This window comes from Durio zibethinus, chromosome 25 (genome assembly GCF_047325235.1).
Source record: "Durio zibethinus cultivar Kanyao isolate XHJ-2024 chromosome 25, ASM4732523v1, whole genome shotgun sequence".
NCBI lineage: Eukaryota > Viridiplantae > Streptophyta > Magnoliopsida > Malvales > Malvaceae > Durio > Durio zibethinus.
The window spans coordinates 12,389,057-12,413,201 of record NC_143186.1 but is presented as its reverse complement, the minus strand read 5'-3'; the positions used below and the strand labels follow the sequence as shown (position 1 = coordinate 12,413,201).

The window sequence follows — 24,145 nt, the reverse complement described above, 5'->3', positions numbered from 1 at the left end:
TAAATTTTAAATAAAAATAAATAAAATAAAACAAAAAAGAAAAAGAAAAAAGAAAAGGAAAAGGAAAAGATTTAAAGGTAAAAAAAAAAAAAAGCTAGGGTTTTAATTGAAAAAAAATATAATATTTCGTGAGGTTTTTCCCTAGAGCTTTGAGCTCCAATCGAAAAAATAACTTCAGCATGTTGAAAAAGCAACATAGCCTGTAACTTAAAGGGTATAATCTTAGATGATCAGTTCAATTAGAGTGTATAATCTTAATTCACTGACTTTAATTGATCATCCAAATGGGGTCTTAGAATGGCTTACAAAATATAGTTTAGTTGCTTTTTCTGATAACATTCTGATTAATAGAATTTGAAAATTTAAAATTTAAAATCTTTAAATTTAAATCATAAGATCAGAAAGAGCTGACTCTAATTACATAACTTGCAGTCTCTCTACAATGATCTGAGAGGCATTAAATTTGATTTTATATCTAAGAGATCAAAATTCTAAGTAGGCTAACTATAACCATTACAGGGAAATATTTTTGCAGAGCCAAACCCTGCAATGGGTAACGCACCACACCCAACTCGTAATTTCTATACCTTTTAATAATGGTACCATAACCATAAACCACCCTTTTTTTTTCTTTTCTAAACTGGGATTTTACTGCATTTCATCATGACAACAAAATAAACAAATAGAGCACATCTGAGCTTACCAGTACTATAACAAAGTAGAGAAACCAGTGGCCATTAAATCAAACAAAATCTCCATTCATTCAATAAACTCTCCTTTATACAATAAATTTGGACATGTCCATCTACACATTATATCAAAACATTTTTCTTCACCTTATATCTGATTGTAATAACATTTTCATATCTATATTTCCATTACAAAGAATCTGAGTCAGAAGACCAACAATTTTAGAGCACGAAATCAATCAAAGTTGTTCTCAAGTAGTTTTGAGAAGCATACTTGATGAAGAATGTTCTCGAGTCTCATTTGGGAGAGATATTGATGAATCAATCCATGGTCCATCCATAGATGCGCTTCTTGGTGCCTGACTATCATGAGAAAATATTGAGACATTCGTCTGGCTGTCGTGTGATAGCAACTCAAAGGCTTCAAACCTTGCATCCTGCTCCGCATCCTTGCGCTTGATTAATGGAGCTTGGACAGGAATCTTGCCTTTCATCATACTTACTGTAGGAAAACACTTATTTACAGCTAGTTGTAATCTTATAATCTGTATATTTATATTTATATCCTTAAAATTAAGTATTTGTATCCCTAGAATTAAGGACAAAAAATTAGGATATACAATCTCTCAATTATAGGATTAGTTTTTAAGAAGATTTAGTTTTCTAGTTTAACCCCTAGTTAGTTGTATATAAACATAAGGTTCTTTTATAATTCTTAATAAGCAGTTTTTCAATATACATTCAGTTTTCACACTGATTTATTTCTTAGTTTTTTCATATAATATCAGAGCTTTAGGCTCTTCTTGGGAAGCAAAATTTTCAGCCTTTATTGCTGACTTTTTTAGGCCTTCATTGCTGAATCTTGGTTAGGCCTTCATTGCCGAATCCTTTCAAAGAAAGATATCACTACCACCCAATTTGAGGAAATGTTAACTAAGAAAATCACTGGAGTACTATAGATGTCTCAGAAACAAAGAGAGTTTGACAGGGAAGAGATTGAAAAGCTGAGAAACTTATTGAAAATCCTTGAAAAGCCTACTGTGGTATGTTATTTGGGTAAGGTTTTTAGTTCAAGTAAAGCTTCATGTTCTCATGGATTAAATGTCTCGACTAAGCCTATTACGAGTTCTTAGGTCATTGACTCAGGAGCCACAGAACACATGATACATTTCTCACAAAAGTTTAATACATATAACTTGTGTCCTAGTAATAAAAAAATTGTTGTTGCAGGTGGTTCACTTACCACAGTGGCAGGATTAGGAGATGTTTAAATTAATCCCTCGTTTATTCTAAAAAATGTTCTTCATGTTCCTGGATTGTCTACTAATCTGATATCTATACAAAAACTTACCAGAGATAGGAATTGCAAAGTAACTTTTTATCCCTCTTATTGTGAATTTCAGGATCAGAGTTCGGGAAATATGATTGGACTTGCTAAAGAGAAGGATGGACTATACTATCTTGAGACATCAAATAACACAAGCAATATCAAGAATATTTTACCTTTTTTATTTCTTTTTGAAAAATCTTCCAATAAAAATAAAATCTAGCTTTATCATTTTCATCTTGGACATCCTTCTTTTGGAACCTTGAGAAACATGTTTCCTTATTTGTTCAAAGGATTAAATGTTGAAGATTTTCATTGTAATGTTTGTGAACTTGCAAAGCATAGACGTGTGTCTTTTCCAATCAGTACAAAAGAAGCTCTACTCCCTTTTACTTGATTCATAGTGACATTTGGGGTCCCTCTACAATTCCTAATATTTTTAGTGCAAGATGATTTGTTTCGTTCATAGATGATTGTACTAAGGTCTCTTGGGTTTTTTTTACTTAAATCTAAATCAGATGTGAATAGTATATTTTTAAGCTTCCAAAACATGATCCAAAATCAATTTGGAGTGAGAATCAAGAGATTTAGGTCTAATAATACAAGAGACTACTTCAACCAAAGTCTATCTACCTATTTCCAAAAAGAGAGGATTATTCATGAGTCATCTTGTGTTAATACTCCACAACATAATGGAGTGACAAAGAAAAAAAACAGCCATTTACTAGCCACAACCTGAGCCTTTCTTTTTCAAGCAAATGTACCTAAATTTTACTAGGGGAAAGTTATTCTCACTGCCATACATATTATAAATAGGTTACCTTTAAGGGTTTTGGGATTTAAAACTCCTATGGAACTACTCTCACAATTTTATCCCAACCTCAATACCACAAACAATCTCACACCTAAGATATTTGGTTGTACATCATTTGTTCATGTTCACAGTCATAACAGGGAAAAGTTGGATCCAAGAGCAATTTAGTATATTTTTGTAGGGTATTCTTCAACTCAAAAAGGATATAAATGCTATCATCCTCTTACCAAAAAATTTTATGTGTCCGCGGATGTCACTTTTGAAGAAAGTAAACCATTTTTTTTTTTCAATCTTATGTTCTGGGGGAGACTTTATTCATGGAAGATAAGGATAAATATTTTTTGTTGCTTGATTTTTTTCCTTCTTCAACATTTACACCCATTAATTCTTCTGAGTCGAAACTTGTTTCTGCTGAGCCCAAGTCAAACACTAAATTTGAGTTTGAACCCATTCCAAATACAAAAGATGTGACAAAGGATAATATTATTTTTAATTTTATGAAGGAATTACAGGTGTACTCAAGAAGAAAAGTTTCAGATCCTGAACCAGTGCCAGTCCAAAAACCTGATCTTAACTCTGAAAATGAGATAACTACAGTTTTTGACTCTGTTTCTCAAAATGAGCATGAATCTTCTAAAACTATAACTAGTGATTATGATCTGCCTATTGCCATTAGAAAAGGAACCAGAGAATGTACTAAGCATCCACTATACCCAATCTCTAATTTTGTGTCATTTGAAAAATTTTCACTATCTCACAAAAATTTTCTTGTGAGCCTAAACACTATTTCTGTTCCAACTACATTATCCGAGGCATTATCCAGTGAAAAATAGAGGCAAGCCATGAAAATAGAAATGGAGGCCTTAGAGAAAAATCAGACATGGGAACTGGTAGAGTTGCCTAAAGAAAAAAAATCAGTGGGGTGTAAATGAGTTTTCACTATAAAATACAAAGTATATGGTACTGTTGAAAGGTATAAAGTCAGGTTAGTGGCTAAGGGCTACACTCAAACCTATGGAGTGGATTATTAGGAAATCTTCACTCCAGTTGCCATGATGAATACAATTAGGATTTTGTTATAATTGGCTGCAAATTACAATTGGCTGCAAATTACAATTGGCAACTTTAACAATTTGATGTAAATAATACTTTTCTACATGGTGATTTGGAAGAAGAAATATATATGAAGGTTCCACCGAGATTTAGAGGTCATCTAGAAGCAAACAAAGTATGCAGGCTAAAAAAGGCTTTATATGGCCTTAAACAGTCTTCTAAGGCTTAGTTCGAAAGATTTACCAAAGTGATGCTAGCAATGGGATATAAACAGAGTCAAGGAGATCACATATTGTTTATCAAGCACTTTGATTTAGGGAGAGTCACAGTTTTATTAGTGTATGTTGATGATATAAATGTAACTGAAGATGATGAAAAAGAGAAAGAATCTCTAAAACAGTGTTTAGCTAGAGAATTTAAGATAAAAGAGCTAGAAAGATTGAAATACTTCCCAGAAATTGAAGTAGCTCACTCACGACATGGTATCTTATCTCACAACAGAAATATGTGATAGATCTTCTGAAAAAAATTGGAAAACTCGCATGTAAACCTACAAATACCCCTATAGATCCTAATCATAAAATTGAAAAAGCTAATGAAGATGATGTTGTAAATAGAGAGATGTACCAAAGATTAGTTGGAAGACTCATTTATCTCTCACATACTAAACCTGAAATAGCATATGCTGTGAGTGTAGTAAGTGAATTTATGCATAGTCCTAAGGAAGTGCACTTACAGGCTGTCTACAGTATATTACACTATTTGAAGGCCAATCCTGATAGAGGTATCTTATTCAAAAGAAATTCAGAGTTAGTTCTAGAAGCATAAACAGATGCTGATTATGCAGGTTCAGTAACTGATAAAAGATCTATCTCAGGTTACTGCACTTTCTTAGGTGGTAATCTTATAACTTGGAGGAGTAAAAAATAGAATGTGATGGTAAGATCAAGTGCTAAAGTAGAGTTCAGAGCAATGACTCAAGAAATTTGTGAACTACTATGGTTAAAGATTATCCTAGAAGACTTGAAGATCAAGTGAGATGGATCAATGAGACTCTATTGTGATAACAAGTCTACAATAAGCATTGCACACAATCCTGTGCAACATGATAGAATAAAACACATTAAAGTAGATCGATATTTCATAAAGAAAAAACTAGACAGTGGGTTGATTTGTACACCTTATGTATCAACCAAGGGTCAACTTACAAATGTGTTGACTAAAAGTCTCAGCAGTGCAACATTTCAAGAAATTATTTCCAAGTTGGGAATGGAAAATACCTATTCACTAGCTTGAAGAAGAGTATGGAAAAATACTTATTTACAGCTAGTTATAATCTTGTAATCTGTATATTTATATTTGTATCCCTAAAATTAAGTATTTGTATCCCTAGAATTAAGGATAAAAAATTAAGATAGACAATCTCACAATTATAAGATTAGTTTTTTAGAAAGATTTAGTTTCCTAGTTTAACTCCTAGTTAGTTGTATATAAATCTAAGGTTTTTGTATAATTCTTAATGAGTAATTTTTTAATATACATTTAGTTTCTACACTGATTTATTTCTTAGTTTTTCCATAACAAAAGACATGGATGGCCTTAGAGTGAGAGATGGATTGGTGCACAAAAGAGCAAAGTTAAACATCCTTAATGCCTCTTCTTTTCAGTTGTTTGAACCGAGACTTGGATCGAAAAGCTCTAAAAGGTTTCCTTGCTCTTGCATGACATAGGCCTACAATCATATTCGGTAAAAAAGTTAGCTAATGAGTCGAGCATCGCATATTTGCATAACACGTAAGAAAAACAAAGAAAAAACTAAGTACAAAACCAAAGATTACACAGTAAAAATGCAAAAGCTGATAAATAGAGCTCACCAATCAAGGAGATAAACAAACTCCTCCTTAGGCTTGTAATTTGTGTTACTCTTCCTACTGTCAATCTCTAAAAGAACAACACCAAAGCTATAAACATCTACTTTGTCTGTCAAGTAACCCCTCATTGCATATTCAGGCGCCATGTAACCTCTGGATAACAAAAAGACACAGAAAATGTTGAATATAGGAGTAGAGAATCAGAAACCTCAAAGCAGCATCAGATAATAGTACCCCAGTCAAAGTTTGACATATTACAAATAATTCACATCATACTACTAAGCCATCTGCTAATTCCCTAATGCCATCTTTTTTTATTGGAACAAAAGAGACCGCAGCTTGGGATAGGGAAAAGAGCTGTGCAAGTGCTGAGATTTGAGCCTCAGACCAAATATCACCTCTTAAAAGTGATTAAACGAACCCGCTGAGTTAAACCTCTCTTTTTACCAAAAGCTGATATATATATACATATATATTTATTTTATGGACTAAACATCAACAGAAATGTCTTTATGAGAATAGATAACTTTTTCTCCATATTTATCCAAAAGAGAAAAAACTCTTCAAGCCCATATTTCAATATTTAATCAATTATAACAGAAAAATAAAAAAATTTAAAAGATTCAGGAAGGGAGAGAGAGAGAGAGAGATAAGGGGAAGAGACTCATATTGTTTCAGTTATTCTTATGCTGATATGGGTGTTCTCTTTTTCATCGAGTTTTGCTAATCCAAATTCAGATATCTTAGCATTGAGATCCTTATCAAGTAACGCATTTGTTGCCTTAATATCTCTGTGAACAATCTTCAGTCTTGACTTCTCATGAAGATAAGCTAGACCTTGCGCTATTCCCAAGCATATTTTCGTTCTTGTTGACCACTCCAATATAAGACGTTGGTCATTACGACCTGGAAAGAATGATTGAAAAAAGAAGAGATTGTTAGTCATCATTATCAATCTAGAACTACTGTTAGATGTTATCTAATATGGTAATGAAACAATTACCAAAAAGTTCATGAGCAAGATTGTTGTTTTCCAAGTACTCGTATGTCAGCAACAGCTGATTTCCTTCAATACAACAGCCAAAAAGCTTCATAAGATTTAGGTGTTGTAATGTAGAAATCATCCTTCTCTCATTCACGAATTCACGATTTCCTTGCTTAGATTTAGAGGATAGCTGTTTAACTGCAATTATTGTACCATCTGATAATACACCCTACAAACAAGCAGATTAAAATTTAAGAAAAGTTTAAAAAATAATCTCTTCTCCCTTTTAGTACTAAGATTGCATGTCATAAAATAGACACTTCATCAGTATCTGAGTACTATAACCATTAGGCTTCCAATCTTAGACTAAAATGACAACAATTATTACCTTGTATATTGGACCAAATCATCATTTGCCAATCTTATTTGCAGAATCAAAATTATTGTTAGCCGCCTTAATTTATCTTAATTGAAATAGCCAGACTGAAGTTTTAGCCCATGAAGTTCTGTAATATGAACAGATAAAAAAATTTAACCCATCATAGAGAAAAACAGAAACAATAACATATTTTACTCTTTTTTTTTATCCTAAGAAAGTAATAATCAAAGGCAAAGATAATTGTTATGCAAATATTTCTTGTATTTATGGCTTTACCATTGTTTTCATCATCTTTGTCTCCCAAGTAACCTTTCAGTCTGAGGATGATCAATAGCAAAATGACAATCACACATGAGTCAATTACAATAGAAGCAATGGCTCCAGCTGATAACCATTTTTCGGTGTCAAACTTGAAGTCTAAAGAAGAAAAGCTAAAGTTTAGTAAGGAGCCAATTCTTCCATGTGATATGGACTTACTAGGAGTTACTGTGGTAACAGATATAAGTGGTCCATAAACCCCTCTGTTGGGAATGGCAGTGGTTCATTTCCCTCTCCAGTATGAGTGAATCTCCAAAGTACTTCCATTTATGTCAACATTGAATTCCCTGGTGATGCCCCTACCTGAACCACCAGCTTCCTCCATAATATTGAAATCCTCCAAAACTACTTGTCTCTTGTAGTCAAATTTATTGGGCTTAAAGCAATAAACACAATAATGCATAAGTAATACATTGTAATAAACCCATAACAATAGACAACAATCAATAATAAAAAATATTAAAAAAATAAAGTACACCAAGATTTACATGAAAAACCTCAAGTATAGAGAAAAAAATCACAGACCACTAGAAAAATCTTCACTATCAAATAATGGATATACAAAGTTCTTCTCTAGCTAAAACTAGAGCTAATCAGCAACTAGAGAGAGACAATTGGAAAAATCTCATCAAATAGGTGACTCAACAAATACACCTTAGATTTGTTCTTAGAGAGCTTCAAACCCGATCGTCATTGTTTAAAATATAGATCTCTGAATCATAAACTTGCTAACAAAATTTTAGCTCAATCGGACTATGGATCAACTTTCGTTCAACTAACTCTCCCTTCTTCATTCTCTTTTTATTTTTTTGGCTTTTTTTCTTTCTCTTCTTGGTTTTGGACACCACCTTAAAAAAACCCCACCTCTTTTTATTAAGTAGCTAGGGCATTGTGTAAAAAGAAAGACCAAGGCCCATGGCCTTTGATTGGTCCAAAACCAATTACATAGGGCTAGACCCCATTTTCCTAGTAATCTCCCTCTCTAGCCCCATTAAGAGGAGATTCATCACTATAATAGTTTCATTTGAAACTTACCTTAGCCAAGGAACTCATTTCGGCCAAGTTACTATAGAGTTCAAGCTTCTCCCTGAAAAGTATCTTAGTCAACATATTTGCTACATTCTTATCAGTATGAACTTTTTTCAATAGCATATGTTGTTCCTCAATCACTGAACATAACTAGTGATATCTAACATAATGTGCTTCGTTCTAGCATGGTATATGGCATTCTTACTCAAATCTAAAGCATTTTGGTTATCACAAAACATCACATACTCTTTCTGATTCAACCCTAATTCAAGAAGAAAATATTTTATCCAAAGCATTTCTTTACTTGCTTCAATTGCTGCAATATACTCAGCTTCTATAGTTGATAAAGTAACACACTTCTGTAGCTTAGACTGTCAAGACACAGCTTCTCCTGCAAAAGTGAATAAATACCCTAAATATAGATTTTCTACTATCAAGATCACCTACCATGTCAACATCAATAAACCCTTTTAGAACTGGTTGTAAAACTTCATAACTTAAGCACATTTTTGAAGTGCCCCTCAAATATCTGAAAATCCATTTCACTGCTTCCTAATGAACCTTTCTTGGATTAAAAAGAAATCTGCTCACTACACCAACTACATGAGCAATATTAGGCCGTGTACAAACCATAAGATATATTAAAGAATTGATTGCAAAAGAATAAGGAATATTAGACATAGCTAGTTACTCTTCCTTAAACACCGGACAAGATTTATTACTCAAATGAAAATAGTTGGCAAGTGGACTGCTAACTAATTTAACATGTTGCATGTTAAATCTACCAAGCTTTTTTTATGACAACCACAGCTTTCCAACTCTCATATCCAGGATAATGTCCATATCAAGAATTTGCTTTGCTGGACCAAAATTCTCCATGTTAAAAGACTTAGACAATTATTCTTTTAACCTACAAACCATATCAGCATCTTATCCCATAATCAACATATCATCAACATATAATAAGAGAATAATAAAATTACCATCATGAAACTTTTTTGACATACACACAAGGATCCGCTAACGTTCTTTAATAGCTGTGACTCACCATAAAAAAATCAAACTTTTTGTGCCATTGTCGCGGAGCTTGTTTCAAGCCATACAAGCTTTTCTTCAATTTACAAACTAAGTGCTCTTTTCCTTTCACTTCAAAACCCTCAGGTTGATTCATATAAATGTCATTCTATAAGTCACCATGTAAGAATGCAGTTTTAACATCAAGTTGCTCAAGCTCAATATTCAAACTAGCTGTTAATCCCATCACCACTCGAATGAAACTCATTTTCACAACTGGAGAGAAGATTTCATCAAAATCGATGTCAGGTTTCTGAAAAAAAAAGGCTTTTACCACTAATCGAGCTTTGTACCTTACTAGTTTGTCACCATCCTTTGTTAACTTAAATACCAATTTATTTTTCAATGGTCTCTTTCCTTTTAAAAGTTTAACAAGATCATAAGTATCATTTTTTAGCAATGACTCCATCTTTTCTTTCATTACTTTTAAGTAGTGCTCTTTAGCTGGAGTAGTTTGCACATCTTGGAAGCTTTCTAGCTCCCTCTCATTAGTAACTAAAATAAAATTTAAACTTGGATACTTAGTAGATGGCATATGCTCTCTAATAGATCTTCTGGACTAAAACTCTACACCACCTTATGCCGAAGGTAGCTTTCCCTGCTCAACACTCTCAAGTAGAAAGGATTGCTCTCTCTACTCAAAACTAATTGCATTTGGCTCATCACTAATTGTGGTTAGCTTATTTATATCCCTAAGTTCTGTTTCTTGCTCATTTTTACCATCTGTGGCTTTTTCTTGTAAAACCTTTGTCGGTGTTAAAATGTCACACTCAACAGTAACTCGTGTAGTCTTCTCATTTTTCTTAAGGTCTGCTATGATTTTTTTTCATGATAGACCACATCTCTACTTTTGACTGTCTTTCTTTTCATTGGATCTCATACCCTGTAGTTAAATTTCTTATCACCATATCCCACAAACATACACTATGTGGCTTTACTATCAAATTTTGACCTCTATTCTTTCAGCATATGCATGAATGCTTTATACTCGAAAACTTTCAAATGAGAGTATGAAGCATCTTTCCCTGTACATACTCTTTTTAGAACGTCAAAGCCCATAAGAACTTATGTTGATCTGCTAAACAAATAACAAGTTATGTTGACTACTTCACTCAGAATGGCTTTGGTAATTTTGTCATCCTCAATATGCTTCTAACTTTTTTCATAATAGTGCAGTTCATCCTTTCAGCTACACCATTATGCTACGATGTTCCACATTCTGTCATCTCATATTTGATCTCATACTTTAAACAATACTCTTCAAAGTCTTTAGATGTGTATTCTCCACTATTATCAGTCCAAATAAACTTCAAGGATAATCCTATGATTTTTTCCATCATAACATGAAAATTTTAAAAATACTGTAATACCTGACTTTTATTTTTCAACATATCCACCCAAGTCTTACGTGAAGCATCATCAATAAAAGTAATAAAATACTTGTTACCTCCTAATGACTCAACTTCAATAGGACCACATACATCAGAATAAATCAATTCTAATCTATTTTCTTTTCTCTCAGAACTCTTACGAAAAGAAACTCTAGGATGCTTAATAAATAAACAATAATCACATAAATCGAGAGACATACCTTTGGTCAATGGAATGAGAGATTACTTTGCCAAAACTTGTAACCCTTTCTCACTCATATGTGCTAGCCTTTTGTGTCACAAGTTTACTGAAGCATCATCCTCAATGGTATTTACTTTGTTACCGTTCAATTGCATCCATGTCTTATACATTATGCAGCAAGGTTTTCCCTTGTAACTACCATAAATCTTTTAAAAAGCTTCCACTACCCATTTTTTTTGTCGACTCTCATATCCCTCTTTATTAAGGACATTAATGGCAAGCAAGTTCATTCTTATATCTAGAATGTGTCTGACATCCCTCAAAGTTAACATGTAGTCTGTACTAATTTGTACAACAATATCACCAATCCCAAGAATCTATGACACACTCTTGTTTCTCAACTTGGTACAACTAAAGTCTCTTGCTTTGTAAATTGTAAACAACTCTCTCTTAGGAATACAATGATATATCGCTCCTATGTCAACTATCCACTAAATGTCGAGATCACTAATATGATTACAATCACCATGTGTACAAATCAAAGTAACTGAATCACTATCTAAATTCACTGCTACAATATTGCCATCATCTGAACTCTTATTTTTCTCATCTTTTCACTCTTACTTCAAGATTTTACAATGTCATTTTATATGACCTATTTTACCACCATGGAAACATTTCATTTAATCTTTGGACTTGGATTTATATTTAGACTTACTACGGCCTTTTGAGTTTTGACCTTTGTCGATGTTTATACCCCTATTTTTTGTGACTAAAGCTTGATTTTTAGGGTCTACATTTTTTCATCTTACTTCTTCATTAAGCATACTATCTTTTACTATCTCCAATGTCATCATATAATCAAGAGCTGAATTAAGAACAGTTATAACTAGAGTATTTCAGTTGTCTAGCAATGAACCTAAAAAAATAATTTTTTTATTTCATCATCCACTTAAGCTCTATAGTAATCCTCTGATTAAATATATCTTAAAAATCACTCATGTGCTCTGTAATAAATTGTCCATCCTTATATTGTAAAATTGTAAGCTTTTTAACAAGCATAGTTTTATTCATACCTATTTTTTTTCAAATAATGCTACCAATTTTTTTCAAACAGTGTGGGCATCTATCTCCTACACTACATGATGGAATACGTTGATATCAACCCATTAACTGATTGTAGCTAACATCTTTCTGCCTAACTTCATTCAGTTTTCATCTTTCATATCTATTGGTTTAGCCGAATCACCTAATACTGACTCATACAAATCTTTGCAATATAAATGATCTTCCATCATAGGCTTTCAAATTGAATAATTTGATGTTATCAATTTTATCATGGATCTTGTATTACCCTTTATGATCTCAAACAAAATTACTTCTATCTTAGACTGCTTTTGTATCGTTGTCTCAAAATAACCCTCACTCTAATACCACTTATTAGGCCTGAAGCAATAAACACAACAATGCATAAGTAATATATTGTAATAAACTTATAGTAATAGACAACAATCAATAATAAAAATATAAAAAAATAAAGTACACCAAGATTTACATGAAAAATCTTCCGGTGTAAAAAAAAAAAATCACGAACCACCAGAAAAATTGTCACTATCAAATAACGGATACAAAGTTTTTCTTTAACTAAAACTAGAGCTAATCAACAACTAAAGAGAGATAATTAGAGATACAATAATCACCTGGTCAAATCCAAGTTCTTTATTAATTATATTTTCTTATTTCGAATTCCGTATGCTCGTTATTCCAGCACAAACAAGATGAAAAGTGCCATTTCCGACTAAAGTCAATATTCATAAAAATAAATCTCAATTTTCCAAAAGAAAAAAGCGCGTTTCCAATCTCCATGAATTTTCAAGCTTGTTGCATTGTACAAGAAAAATTAGGTGCTCGAATATATTATAATATCGCTCAAAGTCTTTCCAATTAAAGTCAAAATTATACAGCTATTTTTTGCAGTGCGTTATCTTGACTTAAGAAAACAGTTGAACTTGAAAATGGTCAATTTTAACACGAAGTCAAAAAACGGGGAACAAATTGTCTTCTTTTTATTAAAATAATTTTGAAAACCAGAAATCACGTTTTCTGCCTCTTAATTGATTAAATGTGTTGAAATTCCTGTAAGAACTTGATTTTGATTTGCTTCAATCTCGCAGCAACTTCTTTCGTATCAATCCTCTCTTCTGGTAATTCTGCTGAACATTCCAAAGCTAATTGCAAAATGGATAATATACAATCCTATGTAGCTAAGCGTTCTCTTTCTGTGGCATTTAGCAAATTAGCGTCTGCAACATGAATTACCGCAGATGGTAATGACTCTTTCACCCAACACTTCAAGCTCTTTTCTTCTCCAAACATTTCATCTGTAGGCTTTTTTCTCGTGAAAGTTTCCATAAGAAGAATACCAAAACTATATATATCACCTTTTATAGAAACAATTCCTTCTGATCCATATTCTGCATAAAGAAATTAATTTAAATTCATCATTGATATTTCGCGATAATAAAAAAAAATTGCTTAAAATTTTAGAGATTATGAATCTAATTAAAGGCATGCACGTTCTATAAACATATATGAGTACAAATATCATCTAAGATTGATATAATAAAATTAAACCATTAACTGGTGACATATATCCAATCGTTGCTAGCGTCATGGTTTGTGTAATTAAATCCTCTTCACTTATGAGTTTTGCAATGCCAAAATCACCCAGATGCGCAATCATATCATTATCTAGCAGGACATTGTTCGGCTTTAAATCGCAATGAACCACAGGTGGGGAATGACCATGGTGAAGATGTTCCAATGCCAACGCGATGTTTATCATTATGTTCAACCTTTGCGAAACATCCAAAAAATGGTTGTGAGAATATAGCCACCTCTCCAAGCTTCCATTTGGCATGAACTCAAGAACCAAGGCTTTAAATTCAATATTGGAGCAACTACTAATGATTTTGACCAAATTTCGATGACGAATGTTGCGAAGGACCTCACACTCAACAGCAAAGCTTCTGAGGGCTCTATCTATATTTACATTAAAGACTTTTACAGCAATGTTTATCCCATCTGAGAGAGTCCCTGGGTATACTGACCCAAAACTCCCTACCCCAATTAATTTGCTTTCAGAAAATCCATCCGTAACTTGATCTAGCTCATGGTAAGAAATTCTTCTCCATTATGCCAATGGTAGCAAATTTTCTTCAGTGATTGGCACTTCAGCTTTCCTATTTCGTAAAAAAATGATAACCATAGCCAATATTAATATGGCTGAGGCAATTGCTGGTAGAATATATTTCAAAAGCTCAGTACCCGTCTTAGAGGGATCAGTTTTGCAAGGTGGGACTTGAAGTCGAGACGAACCACATAAGGCTTCATTGCCCATAAATGATTGGCTGGAGTAGTTCACAAATGATCCTCCATTAGGAATTTCTCCTTGTAGCCTATTGAAAGAGACATTCAAATAGTTTAGATTTGGGAGCTTCTCTAAGGACTTGGGGATCATTCCTGAGAGGTTATTTCTCGACAAATCCAAGTATTCCAAACTTATCAACTCATCAAAAGATTGAGGAATAGAACCCTGTAACATATTACCAGATAAGGAGAGAAGAGTTAGATGTGCGAGATCAGCAATGCTGCTTGGGATAGTACCTGTGAACTGGTTCTCTGACAAATTCAAATTAGTCACAGAACTCCACTTTCCAATATCAACTGGGAGAGAGCCACTTAGAGAATTTGAAGCCAATTCTAGGAACAAGATACCATTAAGTCTTGTCAAGGTAGATGGAATTGAGGTAAAATTGTTGGAGCCTAAGAAAAGATTTCTCAGAGAAACGATATTGCCTAAGCATGCTGGTATTGGTCCAGATAGTCTGTTATCTGTGAAAGTCAAGTAAGCCAGCCTCTCCAGATGACATAACTCAAATGGAATGGTTCCTTCTAGCTTATTGCTCCCAAGATTAACATTTTGCAGATCTCTCAATCCTCCAATTGTAGTAGGTATCGGTCCGGTCAAGTTATTATGGTCAAAACCTAACCAAACCAAGTTGCTCAAGTTACCAATTTCACTTGGGATGTTGCCCTTAATGTTGCAATGAGAACCATAGAAAAGGGTCAGAGAAGCAGATAGATTTCCTACAGAAATTGGAAGTTCACCGCTGACCAATGGATTATCATCAAATATCAACTCGTCCAAGTCTTTGCAGTTTGTCAGTGATGAGAGGAAGCTCAATTCACGGGATGAAGGGTTGCTACTTAGATTGTTATGACTTAGGTCGAGGCGTTGTAGATGTCTTAGATTGCCAAGCGTGTCAGGAATGATTCCAGAAAAGGAATTATTCGCCAATTGGAGTAGAATAAGCTGAGTGGCATTGGAGATGGAGATCGGGATTGGTCCACTTAGTTCATTTAGTGCAAGATAAAGCCGTTGTAGATTCGGAACTCCAAGACCTGTAGTTGATGGAAGCTGGCCTGAGAAACGATTCGAAGCAAGCGAAATGGTCCTTGCAGTTGAGATGTTAAAGATTGAAGGAGGGATGACACCAGTGAAACTATTATTTTCCAAGACTATCATTTCTATATTCTGTAGGTTGCCAATCTGACTTGGAAGTGTACCTGCCATAATTAATTTCATTCACATTAATTTTAAGGAAAATGTTATATAGCTGGATAATCAACCAGAAATTATTTGATGTACTAACGATGCAGTTTTTTAATTTCACAATTAGAGATAAGGCTGACACATATTTCATTATTTTGTAATTAATTTTTTAATTTTATTTTTAATATCCTCTATGGGATATGTCTCACTTCTTTTAATCAGTTATATGTTCCTACTTAATTTAAATCATTTTTACTAGAATTTGTCCATATCCACTTATTAGTGAAAGAGGGCAAAAAAACAATTTCTCTCGTGTAAAAGATAGTTTCTGACGTGATTATTACTGTGTGTAGATTTGGTTCAATACATTGGATTTTTTTAATTATTTTTTAAATTAGAGTGCTTGATTATCTAGTGATTTATTACATATAAATATAATACTTGATTACGATAATAATTTGTATTTATAATTTTATTAGAACCAATTTAAAATGATACAATTAAGAAATTAAATGATTAATATAACTCTATTTTTATATGTTATTTAATTATGTAATTAAAGTTTTAGAGTGTATTTCATAAATTATTGAAAATCTTTAAGCCATTGAAAACTAATTTTTCAATAATTTAATTTTTTAATGCATGCATTTGATTATTCAATTTTTTTTTAGATGTGTTCATTCTGTGGCAAACTCATCACGTTTCCACGATAAGAAGAAGGTGGTAACAATTCTCGTGAGCAACCTCCCTGACAAAATTCATTGGAAATGGTTGGAGAAAGTATGTAATGATTTTGGAAAGGTGGTTGATGTATTTATCTATAGGAAAAAGATTTTCCTAGTGGAAGTGGGAAAAGAATCAAATTTGTGTGATATGCTATCTTTAGAAGAAGCGATGAAGGTTGTCAGGAATCTCAATGCATTTGGTTTTTGGAAAACAAGATTGTGGAGACTAACATTTAATCTATAAGGTATTATTTATTTTGATCTAAAAATTTTATAATTTTATCCTACAAAATGTGCTTTACAAGTTTGAATTTAAGCCTTAACTTATATATCATAGCAGATCTTCAAAATATCTCAATATGAGATTAAGGTATCACAAACTCCTCTGTTAAAACTTGATGTTCCTATCAAGCCTAATACAAAGCACACATAACTAAGATCACATCAGACATTAGGATTCTAGAGATGACTCTCATGATGTAACACACAGGTCTCGTCCTATTGATGACCTCTTTGATACTATTTGTGAAGATCCGCACCCAACCTGTGAAGTGTTTTTTATGAGACAAAATTGTGAAACCTTTGAGTCAAAGTAGACAATACCTCGCAAACTAGGTGAAAATCTCCAAAAATGATATCAGAGTCAGCTTTGTGATTCTATGAATTTTGGAATCCTTATTGTGATTGATATTTAGACACAAGCTTTGAAATTTTTTTTAAAGGTAAAGTTTGTTGATGTGGATAAAAAAAATAATGGCAAATTTGTAAGTAATTGATTTTGGTACGAGTTTTGATAAAATAGTAACCTTAAGCCCAAGTTATTAAAAAGGTTTATTTTGATATTTGGAGATCCTATACATAGAATTGAGGTTAGATTTATGACTTTTAGTGATTTATTTGAGTTTTACTTTTGGATCTTTAATAAATCCTTTAGTACAAATTTTGTGGTATCTTAGAGTCAAAGTATGAAATATATAAGTTGTTGTGAGATGATATATCTGTAAATGAAGTGACTTTGATGGGATTTTGATAAGTTGGATATTATATATCTAAGAGTTATTATTAAGAATGAAAAAAATCTTTTGAGACATATAATATTGAAATCAAATTCTAGATGTATAAAAGTTTTGGAGTTATGTATTATGAACCTTAGATCATCGAACTAGTTGTATTTGCATGATATTAAGTATGAAATATAGGAGTTGACAAGAATCAATATTAGTAAATTTGAAGTAATTTCATATTGATATCTATGAAATTTTTATGGATATTGTTATTATATTATTTTTAAAATTTGTATTCTTAGTTAATTAAAATTATAATGGACATAAGGATAATCACCTAGGCAAGATTTTGACTTTAGTGAATAACATTTAAACTTAATGACAAGAACTAATATTTTGAGCATTTGTTGAAATTCGATCATTAGATGTATATTTTGGAGTATTATGAAATGTTGTTAGTTAATTAGTGTGATTACATTATGATTATAAGTTTTGATTGAGGTAGAATGTAAATATCATTAAATAGTGTTTAATAAAGAATATCTTTTGTTATGGTATAAGACATATGCCATGATTTTTACGAGAAAACTAAGGTTGTGATCATTTAAAGATATCATTAATGAAGTACATTTTGAATGAGTATTTTGAGTTACGAGATTATGTTTTACTAAGAATAAATCATTGTGCAATAAGTATATAGGTTATATTTGATAAAGTTCTTTTGTCAAATTATTAATAGTAATATACTTGGTTACAAGGAATTTTTAAACATTATGATGTTATAAGCTTTGTGAAGAATTCTCCTATTATACGATAATTGACCAATAGAATTCGAACGCTATTAATAGATGAATTTGTAGTTGTATTGGGTACAAAGAAATTATGTTTGAATTTATGACACCCTAATTTCATATCAGGATATTCATTAGATTTGCTATGATATATAAGTTGATACTTAAAACCAAATTTATGAGGCAACTCTTGTAGGACAAAATCGTGATATTTTCAAGCCAAAGCGAACAATACCTTGTAGGTTAAGTGTAGGTGATGTCCCCATCAAACTCAACACAAAGCATATAGAACCACAAAATTAAGATTAAACCAAATATTAGGATTCTCAATGTGGCTTCCACCATGTAACACTTAGCACTTGTCTGACTGATAATCGCTTTAATATTATTTATGAAGATCGGTACCTAAGTTGCAAGATATTGTCCGCTTTAACCCAAAAGTCTTATGATTTTATCCTACAAAAGGTAACTCATAAGTTTGAGTGTAACTCTCAACTTATATATCATAGCAGATTCTTAAAACATTTCAATATAAAATTAGGGTGTCACAAAGATAGGAGTTAATTTCACTAGGTTTAATCCTAGAGCTTCTTTTTAACGTAAAGCAAAAGTTAAAAGAGTTGATGATGTAAAAAAACATTCATGTAATTGAGACTCAAAGTATGAATAAGGGTGTAAATGGAAAGGTTAGTCAAGGAACAGATGCAATGGGAAATCAAAATGAAAACCAAGTGGGTAATCACGAAAGTATCCAAAGATCTTATCTCGAAGCATTGATGGAAAGGAATAAAAGGGAAGAATCTCTTTCTCCTTGTGAGAATGGATTGATTTCTAAAGATTATAAAAATTAGGTGTATTTAGATTGATTTCTAAAGATTATAAAAATTAGGTGTATTTAGGTGCTTTGCAATGATAAGGTATGGTAGATGAGAAAAAACTACACTAGCTAAAAAGATGTATTGTTAGACATAGTAAAAAATTTATAGAGGTGGGAATGTTATCTGATTATATATTTAACAAAGGGATAAAAGGCTGTGTTATTAGAACAATCTCTGGTTGTTTGTTCTTAGTAACATTTGATAACTATGGTTATTTTGAATGCATGAAAAGGAATAATTGGGCCGGTTTAAGCAAATGGTTTGAAAAAATTGAGGTATGGTTTAAAAAATTTTCTATCAATAGCAAAAGTACTTGGATTGCCTATTATGGTGTCTTAATCCATGCATAGAATAGGAGTAGTTTCCCAAATATTGTTGGCTGTTAAGAGGAGTTTATGCACATGGATGAAAAGACGCTAAAGTTTCATTCTTTTGATAAAGGTCTCATGTAGATTATTATAGACTCATCATCCAAAATTGAAGGTATAATCCAATTGAAGGTGGGTGATAAGTTATATAATGTTAGAGTCTTAGAAGTTTAATTCAATATTAAAAAATGGATGAGTCACAAATATGCCAAAATTATGGATCCTAATAATGGCTAAAGTAAAAAAGAACTTCATGAAAAAGGTAACTTAGAAGAAGTTGAAGAGGTGTTGTCTAGTATAAAAACGAAAAAATGTGAAAAAAGGGTAAAGAGTGTGGGTAATAATGATCACCTATCTAGAGCTCAAGGAAATGGTGTGAAAACAAAATGTCTCTTGATAATGGTAAAACTCAAAATAGGGAGTCCAAAAGGACCAATAAAAAAGAATGTGAATTCTTAGGCACAAGTAAGGGGATATTAAATGAGAACATAATAGGTAATGTAGAGAATGTTAAGATGGTGAATAGTGAAAATAAAAAGGCTACCAATATTGGACCTATAATTATGGATAACAAAGACTTTTTTTTTTATGAAAAAAATAGCAAGAAGTTTGAGAACTTGGGCCTTGACAAAGATAGCTTGGTTCAACTCAATATAGTGATAGAGCCTCTGTCATCCTTTGTAGCTAAAACAGAAGATTTAGAAACAAAAAGAAGAGACATAAAGTATAAAGTTAAGGCAAAGAAATTATGTTTATATGAGGAGATAGAGAAGAGATTGATGGGCAAAATTAATAAGAAAAAGAGAGAGATTTCGAAAAAGAGTAAAAGAAAGGGCACCAAAAGTATAAGGCCAAAAGGAAATGATTTGATAGCAAATGAATCTATATCAAATGGTGATTTTCAAAATTAGAATAAAAGTCATATGTAAAGATGGTGAAGAAGAACAGCTTAGAAATAAGGCAGAAGCAATATCTAAAGTGGGTAAACAACTTGGTATCACTTTTACAATAAATGAGGAAAACATGATAAAAAGAATTCAATTATTAGAGGCCGAGATATAAAAGAAGGCCGAAACTATGGGGTTAACTTTCTCTACCTTTTTTTTAAATTTTTTAGGTGTACTCTGTGGTGGATTTTCTATGAATGTTGTGGGTAATTTATTTATAGAATTTTGAAGGTAATGGTTTTGCATAGGTGATGGTGTAAGTTGATTAATTTTGACATCAATTGTGGTTGATAAAAATGAGAATTGTCTTATGGAATGTGTTAGTAATGGTATTACAATTCAAATGGTAAAAAGGCTAATACTTTCTTAGTCAAGTAATTTGAAAAACTTTTAGAGTACTATCACTTAATCAACTGGGATGGTTCACCTCTATTTAGAAATGTAATGTACCGTCAAAAGTCTAAAATTTTATGTTTTTTATTTAATGCCTTTAAAGAAAGACAAAGTTTATGTAATTAGTGAAAACAAGAATAAGAGGATTGGTTACTTGTTACTTCTCTTGGGTTGTTTAAAACCATGTTTTAACTTGGTAGGTGTTTGTTTCGAGCTCCAACCTAAGGGTATTCCTAGAAAAATAAAAAGAGAAAGAGAATAGTTGGTGTAAAGGTAGAGGGTGTTCCCTACGTTTGCATTCTGACGTGTAAGTTAAAGATCAGAATAAAAAAGATCGAAACGAGAAAAGAATAAGGAATTAGAACAAGATGGAACATGAAATGATAATACCTAGATGTTTATATTTATAAGTAAGAGGTAGGGGACTAATGAGAGACAACAATGACATGATTGAGCTGATATAATACTAAAAAAGCATGCCAAGTCGACTCAAATATTTGAAATGCCACTGGTTGTTTATTGATAGCCTTTGATAGGGAAAAGATTGTAATGCCATTTTGATCACTAAATGCCCCCAACATTTTGTCCTTTCATTGAGTAGTCTAAGTATCAAACTGTTAGGTGTATGATAAATTGATTTAACATATATTGGTCAGCTTAAAAGGGGTTGCCAAGGATCTGACCTTCTTTAGGCTGAGGTCATAAATTTGTAAGATCAATGTGAAAGCAAGAATCAAGGGGCTTTATTTGTTATTCTGTTCAATTTGTGCTGTCCTAGTATGTGTTGTCATGGTGTAGGTCTACTCTTGCATGTGTTCTTTAGATTAAGTATATGGCTTGTTTAGAGGTTACCAGAATGACTCTATCTTGGAAGGCTCGAGATGAAGATGTGAGGGTTTGGGAAAGTTGACGGAGTTCGGTTGGCCAATGTTAGACTTGAACATTTTCAAGAACTCGAATCCTTGTTTACACTCTAAAGGTGACTTAGCAATCAGTTCACCAAACTGGTTTAACCTGAAGTCTTATTCAGTCTAGCTGGTCTAACTAGTTTAGGTGGTTGAGATCCCATTTAATGAGAGAGGTTGTTTGGACAATAAAATTCAAAGTAGGGAAGGTGAAAAAATGCTCTCCAATGGCATCCTGACACGTGATGCAATCTAGGCTATTCATCTAATTTAGGGTGCGGCTATATAAAGGGTTGTTGGGACATTCATTTTTCACTTTTCTATTTTTTTACTCTTAATTCGACCTAAACTTTCTTACCTTAAAAGCTTTCTAGCCTCTTTCGACCTTATAGTTTTTTTTCTTTCAATAGTTATTTCTACTTACTTTGGTACATATTTTTTTCATCATGTATTCTAGTGTTAGTTCTAAGGATGCGTGGAGCTTTATGGTAGAGCCAAGGGGAGGCCAACTTAGGCATGATGATGACGATATAGTCTCACCAATCATCAAAGGTTAAGACTACAGGAAAACAACCTATTGGCTTAAGCTGATGTCTAACGAAAAGCAAAGAAAGTTGACAAGAATGCTCGAACTTGAAGAAAATGGGTCTTGAATGAGGATGAGTTGTGCACTAAGATAGATTTTAATTTGGAAAATCCATTTTTTTCCCTTTCTCAAGTCAGTCCATCTTCTATGATCAACTTTTCTTTCCTTTTGATTGTTCCCCCTTTTAAAGTTCAATCTCATCAACCTTCTTCCTTCTATACTCCTTATCCTATAAATGTTTATGTTATTTCTTCTCTTCTTCCTTAGTCAACTTCTATTCACATTCTTTCTTCTTTCAATGAGTTTCTTCATCCTTTTTATCCATCAAAGTTGTGGTGCTCTCCACCACTACTCCAACTAGGAATTTTGTTCTTACTCAAGAGTCTAAGTTTTTTAATGGTAAAAGCTTCGATGATGAGAAGGGTTCTAAAGAATAATAGACAAAGGAGAATACCTCTACTAAGGAAGGCAATGGCGAAGAGAAGACTTTCTCAAAACCAGATAAGCTGGTTAAGGTTCTTGTATATACCTTATTCTCCTTAGATATGATCCTTAAAGATGTGAAGAGGAACTTAAAGGGCAAAGCCAATCCTAAAGACTGCCTAAATATGTATTCAACTCATCACATCTATTCTCTGAGAGTGAACTTTTGCTTTTTAAATGAAAGGTATAGTATATTAATGTTGAACTCCTCAGATTGAGTCACCGATAAGCTAGAGCCTCATCGGCTCTGGGTATATTAGGATTCAATGGTAACGATCCAAGGTTCCCTCTTTTATTCTTTATTTGTTTTAATTTTTAATTCTTATAATTTAATAATCACCCAGCTCACCCCAAACTCAATTTGGTACATAGTATAATTTATAATTTTTTGTTATCAGTTAAGTGTTCTTTTCAATCTCCCTCTATTTAAGGAGTTTTTTTCTATAAAAAAATACCTTAATGATAAAATGTGGTTTTACATCATAGTTTAGCCCAATAAAAAATTATTCATGGACTGTTTGAGCTTAATAAAAAATTAAAAATTACTCTTCCTCTGCCTCTAAAAGGAAAAGAAAAATAAGGACAGTGAGTTCGAAGTCAAGGCCTAGGAGATAATAAATAAACGTTACAATTTTGTTGATGTGTCTATTGCTTTTTTTGTTTTAAACCTCATAGATCAGGACAAAATAATGGAATACACTCGCAAAGAGGAACTAGTCATAAATGCCTATGAGTTGACCTCTTCCAAAGTGATAAACAAGTCCAAGTACTAGGGTAAGTGTAAGATAACCTTATAATGTCTTTAACTTATTTGATTTTTTTTAACTCTTAGCTTGATTTTACAAAAATGTCTTCCAACCTAGTAAAGGACTTCAACTTCGCCCTCTTTTCACACAAACCAAAATTCAAAAAGGGCCAAAATAAAAAGATTCAGCTTAATGCCTCCCTTGATAGAGAAAAATAAAGTGGTAAATCTAACACTGAATAAGTAACTAAGCTCTTTAACTCAGCCTCCGTCATTGCTAAATGCAAGCATAAAACTATGACACATCAGGAGATCTCATCGGTAGCTCTTACTTATGTAAAGAAATCAAGGATCGAAGCCTTTCTTTCACCTTAGAGAATCTTAAGTCTAATGTTCTTAGGCCTAACTCAAAAAAAGTCTACACCAACCTGGAATACATTCTTTATGATAACCTATTGAATAGTGCCAATGTAGCAAAAAAGTTTTGTAAAGTTACGATCCCTTCCAGCAATGAATGCCCTTCAGCTTAGTTCTTCCATTGTTATTAACTTTATTATTTTTCTAAGTTTGAGTTTAGCCTTTACAATTTACCAA

At 32.4% G+C, this 24,145-nt stretch overlaps 2 pseudogenes across 1 annotated transcript; both read right to left on the bottom strand.

Moving 5' to 3' along the window:
• Positions 1–739: 739 nt before the first annotated feature.
• On the bottom strand, positions 740–7,854 carry LOC111276304 (putative LRR receptor-like serine/threonine-protein kinase At1g53440; annotated as a pseudogene).
• A 5,017-nt stretch (positions 7,855–12,871) lies between these two features.
• LOC149511640 (uncharacterized) lies at positions 12,872–15,747 on the bottom strand (annotated as a pseudogene). The gene is made up of 2 exons (XR_016333585.1): positions 13,753–15,747; positions 12,872–13,585 (listed from the first exon to the last, which is right to left on the bottom strand). The product of XR_016333585.1 is annotated as an uncharacterized LOC149511640 (transcript).
• Between the last annotated feature and the right edge of the window lie 8,398 nt (positions 15,748–24,145).